Source organism: Pocillopora verrucosa, chromosome 3, assembly GCF_036669915.1.
Source record: "Pocillopora verrucosa isolate sample1 chromosome 3, ASM3666991v2, whole genome shotgun sequence".
Lineage (NCBI taxonomy): Eukaryota > Metazoa > Cnidaria > Anthozoa > Scleractinia > Pocilloporidae > Pocillopora > Pocillopora verrucosa.
This window is the reverse complement of record NC_089314.1, coordinates 15,377,896-15,388,013: the sequence shown is the minus strand read 5'-3', so window position 1 is coordinate 15,388,013 and position 10,118 is coordinate 15,377,896.

Here is a 10,118-nt window from a genome sequence, read left to right as displayed (position 1 = left end):
CAAAAAAGGTCTTCATGAAAAGGTAGCTGTTCTAACACCAATCTTCCTTTCCAATCATGAGATAACAAATATTTTACACTTATAGTTTTTCATCTCATTTCTCCTCCTCTGGCATTCGACTTGCCTGTATGTGTGACGAAATGCGTTTGGATATTCATAATGTCGAATCCCGGCAAATCAAAAGCTAATTTTAATGCATCATAAAAACCATCTAATTCAAGCAAAAATCCAGTCTGATGATTCCTAACCAGAGGGCGGGACATTAAGAAATTTTCAAAGATTTTAAGACGAAAAATTTCTTTGGCGTTTACTTTTTAATTTCTCTCAGCCAGAATTTTTCCCCATCCGATCTTCGCTTGACGAGGGCCTCTCGTGATCTATTGCATATTTAATACGGAAAATTGGATATATTCCAGAATTTTTTACCGCTTCTTTTTTTGAGTCATTAGACCTTGCAAAACTGTGTTCCATCGCTCACTTCAACCTTAAGTCTCCTGTCCAAAGAACGATAGCCGAGAATTGCTTTTAATTCTTCACTTGAAATCTTGTTTCTGTGTTTTATTCCGCAGCCTTTAGCAGCTCCTCTGAATTCGTTTGTGCACTAATTATCATCTTAATGACAAGTGCAAAAATAATTTTTCTATGTAATAAAAAGTAGGAGACATAAATGTACTAGAATTAAGAGCTAAGGCTTAACGGCTCAGACTCAAAATATATTGAAAGAGAAGAAAGTAGGGTTTGATTCAATGGATATCTAATATTCCTGACCATCCTGTTTCAAACATTGACGCTCCACTTCTCACACCAACAAGATATGTCTCTGTCAGACCTCGAGTTGAAGTAAATATACAGAGAAGAAGGGAAATCAGAGAAATCGAGGAGATGCTTGGATTGAGAAAAAGGCAGGAGGCGATTCGAAAAGTTATCCCAAAGACTAAAGTATCAAGTCTGAAAGAAGGACAGCGCGCTAGAAAAATCAGAGAAATCAAAGAGATTATTGAAAAAGCATTCAACTCAGGATTAGTCAAACAGTCAGCGCATTGCGTGTTATGCGCACGATGCACGCAATATCGCATGTAATGAGAATTATGAGCTCCACCCTGTCTGGTGTTTCACCGCTTCTGGATTGGCTTGAGATGTTGCAGTGAAGGTGACAAAGTTGATCTTGAGCTCTTGAGAGACACACGTTCTGCTGATAAATGAAAAAGGAGTTTGGCCAGGTATTTCAATGATTGCCAATCGCTTTGAAAGGGCAAATAATTCATACGTGAGTGATTACAATACAAGCAATCCAACGAAATGATCTTTAAATTTAGTTTCTATTACCAAAAAACGGACGAGTTTTCAAGTAAACAAGACGCTGAAAAATTCCTTCGCGGCGTTTAGTTGAAGGCCTTTGTCACGACAGAGAGGATAATTCTAGCACGTCGAACTCACGAGTGAGATATTGAGAAAAATTTGAATAAATAGTTCACGTGTGAAAAACTCGAGTTCCCTGTAAAATCAAGTTTGACTCAAAATGCACAAGATCTGTTTTTTTTAATCAAGATTGATTTCAAGGTTAACTTCGTGAGTACCCTTTAAAATCAAGATTAATTAACTTCTGTAACTACCACGTTTTTCTACTTCTTGTGGCAAAAATTACGCTGTTCTCAGCTTTTTCACACCGAAAGAGCTGTTTCCGTTCCCTTGCAGCTAAATTACGCTGTTTTCAGCTTTATCTCACGGAAAACAACGTTTTTGCTTTTTTGTCGTGACAGTACGCTCTTTTCAGCTTTATCGTACCGAATATATGTTTCTGTTCGGTAGTAACCAAATTATGCTATTTTCAGTGGTTTTTCCTTTTTAAATAGGAAAACATAGCAGTTAAAGAGTAATGTCCTAACTGGAAGATACAGCTGTTTTAAAACGCCATTTGACGAAGGTAAATCTGCTTTTTGTTTGACACTTTACATATCAAAACAGGAAATTTGTTCCTCTTTTTGATTCTGGCGGTACATTTTTAATATGCGCCTGCATAAAAGAGATATCGCCCGAGACCCTTCGCTCGGTCGTGTTTTGATCAAAAACGCCTTGTTAATTTCATGCAACCGCTCGGAGAAAAGGTAAAAATGACGAGGGAAAAACTTTACCTCAAGTTAGAAAATTAGCGAAATAGAAAGCCACAATATTATAGTTTAATATTTCAGAGGTACATTGAGTGCTTTTTCCGTAGAAAGTTCGCACGAGGGTAAAACATTCGAAAATTACACTCGATTTGAGTGGGGGCGCTGAAGTGGGCGTGGTCACTACATTCATGTTAAGACTATTTGTACCCTATGAGTTTGATATGCTATTCAGAGAGAATTTAGAATTTTAATCTAAGAGGGAGCACCTGGAGATTTCAAAGAGTGATATCTCTTAACATCCATCTTGCGAAATACAGAAAGTTGAATGGCAGCCCTCAAATCGATCACACAGAATTCATTGAAGGTAAGAGAGCACTAACGAACGTCAAAAGTGCAGGTAATCAGTTGTTGAAGTGGTGCATAAGAAGAGTGCTTAATCCGGTTAAGAAAGACCCTCATGAGATCGCAGAGCACAATCTGAGCAGCTTAATTGGAGTAAAATCAACCTCCCTATGAAGCTGAGTGATATATCAAGTTTGAAAAGCAGATTGAAAATATTGCAGTAAACGTGCTTGGTTATCGGAACGTGATTTTTATCCGTTGAGGATCAGTAAGGAGATAAATAGTATATATATCAACCCGACATGGTTTGATGCTACTCTGCTTTACAGATTTAATGAATGTAACCGAAGAAGTTACAATTCATAGACCCAACGTTTCAACACTCCTGTCTAGTTTCATTAACCTTCATTAGGGGTGATCTAAATGCTGCAACAAGAGGTCCTTTTATATGATCACTAATTAGCTACCTTTTTTCTGACGAGGTGTAAATAGGTGTCAGGAAGCAAGCCGCCATCATCACGATTTAAAGAAGCATGGCCGGAGTTAATATGCCAAGTCTCCAAACAAAGGTGCTGGTAGTAACGCGGATTAGTGGTGATAATTTTAGAACGTCGGCTTGCTTCCTAACGCCTATTTACACCTCGTCAGAAAAAAGGCAGCTAATTAGTGATCATATAAAAGGACCTCTCGTTGCAGCGTTAGATCACCCCTGATGATGGCACTAGACAGGAGTGTCGAAACGTTGGGTCTATGAATTGTAACTTCTTCGGTTACATTCACTAAATCTGTTAACCAAAGTAGCATCAAACCATGTCTGATCGTCCACCTGGTCGCCATGTGAATTTTAATACATATCAATCCTCCTCTCATATTAGATGCAACCTATTATCTAGTAAAAGGCATCGGCACACCTATATCAAGTCAAGCCCCCAAGGATAAGAAAGCGAAAGAATATTGTCTCAGATGTCCGCACCACTTCTCAAGCAAAGAAAAACTTGCACTCTATAGACAGCATTGCTAAGGAAATGAGCACTATGTTTAAATTCAAGATTCGTAAGTGCTCAATGAGAGTACCCTTTGTGGTTTATGCTGACTTTGAGGCTTGCACTAAACCAATAAGCAGTTGTGAGCCAAGTAGTGAAAAGAGTTCACAAATAAATACAAGAAACACAAACCATGTGAGTTCGGCTACCACATCGTTTGCTTGAAGAATTCCGAAACGCGCGTCATGAGAACTAGGAGCTCGACCCTGCCTGAGTTGACAGGTGATAAAATGAAAGAATTAATAGCAAAGCTAAAAAGAGGAAAATATTCACATCTCATATTCTCACACTTGGCATCCCTTCATATTAATTGAAAATTGTACAACATAGAATGGATAGGAATAAAGAAGAAGCAATCATAGATGTAACGAGAATTCTCGAAGCTGAACCTTGAAGTGTTTCAGATCATTGAGAGCAACTTGCTGTTCTCGTTGCGAGTGGAAAAGCAAAGGAAATGAATGGTGTATCTCTCAACCAGGATCAAGTTAAGAAGCTTTCTGAAAAAAAAAAAGGAGTACTTAAAGAGATACGAAGCTTTATTGTCTTCAAAGACTTGTGATATAATAGTTTATACATTTCTTTAGCTCTCATGTAAAATATTGGCTCATATTCTCCCTTTCGATGAAAGAAAAGTTCTGAAGGACTTGAACTATAACCTCATAGTAAAGAGAGAACTCGGAATGATTACCGGTTGGGAATGGCCGTCAGTCGGTTCTGGTGTATTAGTTCAAAATGGAAACAAAACTTTCAAGAGTTTATTATGGCCCTAAAAGCTTTTGGAAAGGATTGCCTGCTTTTAAGAAGTTGGCTAAGGAAGGAGTGTCTGAGGATGTTGCAAAGCTTTGGCCGATGAAGCGAACCATCTGGCAGATTTATTTGCTTGCTCTAAAGCATATCCCGAGAACAACTTTTGATGTTGAATCTTCAAATGCAGTTCATCAAGCTGATCTTCTATTCCTTCCACATGACAGACTTCCGAAAGGAAAAAGGGTGTATGAAAAAGGGTGAAAGAGTTCAACGACTTATTTAAGACCAGTTGGCGTAAAGAAAAGGGACTCGACTCTTCAAGTAATGTGAGATATTCCTTTACCGCTGGTGAGCTGGAACGTTGTCAAATGCGAGCCACAGATTCAATGTAGTCTCTGAAGGTCTTCAATATCAAGAGGAAACTTGTAAATAAAGGAGAGCAAGGATGAAGGATGGTCCAGAGCGTGGTCTCGTTAGAGAAGAGCTTTAGATTGTTCCTTCTGGAACTGAGTTGCCTTCTAATTGAATTCTTTGATTAAAAAAAACTATGACAAAAATAAGTCTCTCTGAAGACCTAAGAAATCCTGATGAATCAATTAAAAAATACTGATGTGAGCAAATCAAATCGTTAATCTTGCCAGTCTAACTGACCACCATCGCGCAGTAACCAAGAAGTATGTTGATAAAAAAATTAAAACAATCGATATATTATTTATTTTGTTAAAGTGTGCAAACAGAAATCTCTTTATCTCTTAGGCATTCATAAGGGATAAAGCAACCTCCATGTATCACACAGACCACAACTTAAACAGTGGAAATCTTCACACAAATAATCAAGATTATTGCCCTTTCAGCGACGCTAATGGCGCAACAAGAGAAAAGATGATATTCATACCCTCATCAAAACTCACGAGTGAGCCATTGAAAAAACCTCAAGAAATTATTCACGTGTGAAAAATTCAAGTTGCCTTTGAAATCAAGGTTGGGTCAAAATGTACAAGAGCTGTTTCTTTTTTTAATTAAGTTTGATTTTAAGTCAACCTTGATTTCAAGGTTAACTTCATGAGTTGTCTTTACAAATCACTTCTTGTGGCAAAAATTAAGCTATTCGCTGCTTTTTCGCGCTGAAAACATGTTTCCGTTTGTTTGCAGCTAAAGTACGCTGTTTTAAGCTTTATCTCACGAAAAACAACGTCTTTGCTTTTTTGTTGCTACATTACGCTGTTTTCAGCTTTATCGTACTGAAAACATGTTTCCGTTTGCTTGAGGCTAAATTATTCACAGAGAGCCAGTATTCGTCCCCTTACAACTGAGTTAGACTGTTTTGAGATTTATCTAACGGATAACAACGTTTTGGCTTTTTTGGTGCTAAATTACGCTGTTTTCACCTTTTACCGTACCAAAAACATGTTTCTGTGCGTTTGCAGCCAAATTATGCTGTTTTCAGCATTTTTTCCTTGTTTGCAGTTTAATACCGCATTTTTCAGCTCTATCTGCTTGCACACAACATTCTTAACTATTTTAATGCTATTTAACTCTGTTTTCAGAGTAAAGCACAAATTCGTTGAATGGCTTTGTCTGGATAAACTGCTTAAACTTGCCAACACGGTTCGTGTAGCTGTCCTCAAATTGATTGAATTGACTTGCGTAACGAATAAATTTGGAATTCATATTAAAGACTGAATATTAAAAACCATTAAGGCTAGATTGCGCATTTTGTGCAATTGACGCTATTAAGCTAGTTTGACCATGCTAACTACTTTCATGAGCTAAGATAGATTGTGCAATTTGTGCCGTTTGATGGGTGAATATAAAAACAGTTAAACTAATTAAGCTAGTTTGACCATTTTTACTACTTGACCCAATTCAGCTAGATTGTGTAGTTTGTGTGTGAAAGCGAAGGTCACACCTACGAAAGCGACATCAGTTCCGAGGTTAGAACTAATGGCGGCAATGTTAGGTCTTGTTAGGTCGTAGGCTGGCGAGAAAGGTGTCAGAGCTGTTACAGATACCTTTTGAGAACTGTACACTATGGACAGACAGTAAGGACGACATTTTCTGGATCCAGGGTCAGTCGAGAAGGTATAAGACTTTTGTTGATCCATAAGAAGTCAAGTCCCAGACAGTGGCGACATGTCCCCACCGATTTGAACTGTGCGGACGATGCAACTCGCGGCCTACACGTGAAGGTGCTGACAAGTGAGCATCGCTGCTTCAGTGGTCCTGAATTCCTGAGTGAGCATGAAGATGCCTGGCCTCAAGGAGAATGCACAGTGTTTGAAGAGCGTTCAGAAGAATGTCTAGCTGATATAGTCAAACCGAAGATGACCTTTACATTAAAGATTTCACAACCGTTGATGAATCCTCTAAAGTATTCCAATTGGAACCGACTTAGAAGAGTCACAGCATGGGTGAGACGTTTTGTTGATCTGTTGTTGGCCAAAGTGAAGAAACAAGGCAAATCTTTAGGTGTTGTTGCCAGGAGCGGACTTACATTGACGCCAATTGAAATAGACAGAGGTGGAAAACTGTGGGTCAAACAAGCACATGAGGAGAGATTTCCTAGAGAGATAAAAGATTTGACTGGAGGAAAAGAAGTCAGAAGACAGAGCTACTTGAAACTTCTTACCCCTATTGTGGATGAGCTATGTATATTGCGAGTCGGAGGGCGATTGGACCGAGCAGAGCTATCTTATGATGCAGCACACCCTATGATCTTCCCAAAGAAACATCACATCACCTGATTAATTGCTGCAGATGTCCATAACCGTTGCCTACATGCAGGTGTCAACCACGTGCTAGCTGAGGTACAAAACCGATACCGGGTTATAGATGGTCGGCAGGAGGTGAAGAATTGGGACAACGAATGCAAGGTGTGTGACAGAAGACGTCTACAGCCATCAGTGCAGATCATGGCACTGCTTCCATAGATGAGAGTTGGAACAACGATGAGAGTGTCTGCAAAGTGCTGAAAGTGCTGTGTTGATTACGCTGGCCTCTTCACGCCCAAGATTACTTAAAGAGTTTCTGCTAAAAGGTATTTGTGCCTGTTTACGTGCTCAGCAACCAAAGCGGTGCATTTAGAAATGGCATGTTCAATGAGCACCACAGATTTCCTGAATGCTTTCAGCCGAATGGTAGCCACAAGGGGAAGACCCGAAGAAGTTCCAAGTGATAATGGGACAAACTTTGTAGGAGCGGAGAGAGAGCTCAGAGAACTTGTTCAAGCAAAGGACCAGGAACAGATCGTAGGTAATGTTTCCAATAACGAGATCAGATGGAATTGGAATCCTCCGCTGGAGTCGCACTTTGGTGGTGTGTTTGAGTCGCTGGTTAAAGTGGCTAAGAAAACTCTGAAAGCAATAGTTGGAAATGCCGGGCTAACTGACGACGAGCTGCAGACTGTTATCAAGGAAGTAGAAGCATTGATGAACTCGAACTTGAATTTATCAACTGCACAATCGAGCTGAATTGGCTCAAGTAGTTAAAATAGTCAAACTAACCTAATTAGTTAACTAATAGTCAAACCAGGAAAGACAGTTAAACTGCATAAATTATGCAATCTATCTTAATTTGTTGAAGTAGTTAAAATACTCAAACTAGCTTGGTAGGTTCAGTTGCACAAAACGCAGAATCTAGCTTTCCACGAGCTAAATAGTCAAAGTAACTAAGACAGTCTACGTGCACAAACTGCACAATGTATCAGAATTGGCTGAAGTAGTTCAAGTAGTTTAAATAGTCACACTAGCTGAAACGGTAGAGCTGGTCAAAATGCACTCACTAGGTCGCAAAGATGGACGAAATGGACGAAATGCATAAAAAAGCCAAATTGTTCCAACTAGTTAAAACTGGCAAATTAGCTGAAACTGTTAGATTGGACAAAATGGAAAATTTGAATAGTTTTATTCCACTCGTTTCAATGGTCAAATAAGTTTAAACGGCTCATCTGGAAGAAATGCACTAATAGTCAAAGCGTTCATATGTGCAAATTACACAATGAAGCTTAATTGGTTTTAACTCGTGGAAATGGTCAAATCAAGTGAAACAATTCACCCGCAACAAATGCGTTATATGTAATTGGAAAACTTTTACGGGTTGAACCACTTGAACTACTTTGTGCCTTCGTTTCCCCGAGCCGTTTTTAGAAGTTTAACCTTTTTATCCATTCAAACCCATTCAGAGAATTTGTGCTTCCCTCTGAAAGTATTACAGACGCAAAGTAGCTAAAAAGTGTTGTTTGCAGGGAGATAGAGCTGGAAAAAGTGTTAATTCGCTGCCAACAAGCCAAAACTGTTTTCCGTGCTATAGCGGGGAAAACTGCATAATTGTGCGACAAAAGAGGAAACACGTTGCTTTCTGTAAAATAAACCACAAAAACAGCGCAATTAGCCACAAACGAACGGAAATATGCTTTCGGTGCGAACAGACTGAGAAGAGCGTAATTTGGCCACAAAAAGCGAAAAACAGTTGTTATCAGAAAAATAAGGCTAAAAACAGCTCAATTTAGCAAGAAAACAGGTGAAAAAACCTTTTCGGTGAGGTGAAGCTAAAAATTTAGCCGCAAACGAACGAAAAGGTGTTCGGTATGATAATGTGAAAACAGCGTAGTCTAGCAACAAAAGGCAAAACCATTGTTATCCGTGAGATAAAGCTCAAAATATCCCAGTTTTGTTGCAAATAAGCATGCTTAAAGTGCGGAAAAGCTGAAAACAGCGAAACTTGGCCACAAACGAACGAGAACATGTTTAGGTATGATTAAGGTGAAAACAGCAAAATTTAGCGACAAAAAGGCAAAAACGTCTTATGCAAGATGACTTTCAAAGAGCGTATTGTACCTGCAGAGAAACGCAAACATGTTTTCGGTATGAAAGCAGCGTAATTTGGCAACAAAAATGTTGATTTCCATAAGATAGAGCTCAAAACAGCTACATTACGTCTCTTTCAGCTTTTTCTCGGCCAAAACGTTTTTTCTTGTTTGCTGCTGTAGCTTTAACGCATTGAAAAAAGGTTTTTTTGGCTGTTTGCAGCTAATCACGATGATTTTAGTCTATTGTCATTATTTGTACCTGAATCACACTGTTTTCGTACTATTGTATCGAAAATTGGTTTCAAGGGGGTTTCACTGGTTAAATAATCAAACTAGAGAACATATCAAAACCACAGAAAACACACAATCAACTTAAATTGGTTGAATAAGTTCAAATAATTATTCTAACTGAAATGATTCCACTGGAAAAGCTGCAAACGTAACTAAAATGTCACAACTGGTTAAATAGTTAAAGGAGGGAAGACAGTTTAGCTGCACAAATTGAACAATGTATCTCACCAGCTAAAAAAAGTTTAAATAGTCAAACTAACTTAACTGGTTTTATTAGACAAACGCATAACTACCTTAACAGGCAGATTGGTCAAATAGTCAAACTAACGAAAACAGTTAAACCGCGCAAATTGTACAATAAATCTTGCTGTTAATGGTCATACTAGCTTCAATGCTTCCACTGAAGAAATTGCATAACTAGATTAAATGGTTGAAATGTACAAACTACACGATCTAACTTAATAAAAGAAGTTTAGATTTTTCAAAGTTTAATTAGTTACAGTAGGTGAATACCAACAGTTCGCTCCGGTGCAAAATGCGAAGGAAACGGACTTATATCTTGCGCAAATATCCTTCGCCAGAAAACGGAAAGGATTATCCCTGCGTCAGTGCATTTTTCCGTATTCAATGCGTAATATGAAAAAATTCAACCTGGGAAGCATTTCCAAAAAGTTGCAGATTCATAAAGTGTATTCACCGGATGCATTTGGACGGAAGGCCAATGCGCAATGAAAAAGTTACGGATGCAAAACTCTCCGGATACGAGTGGACGGGGCCTAA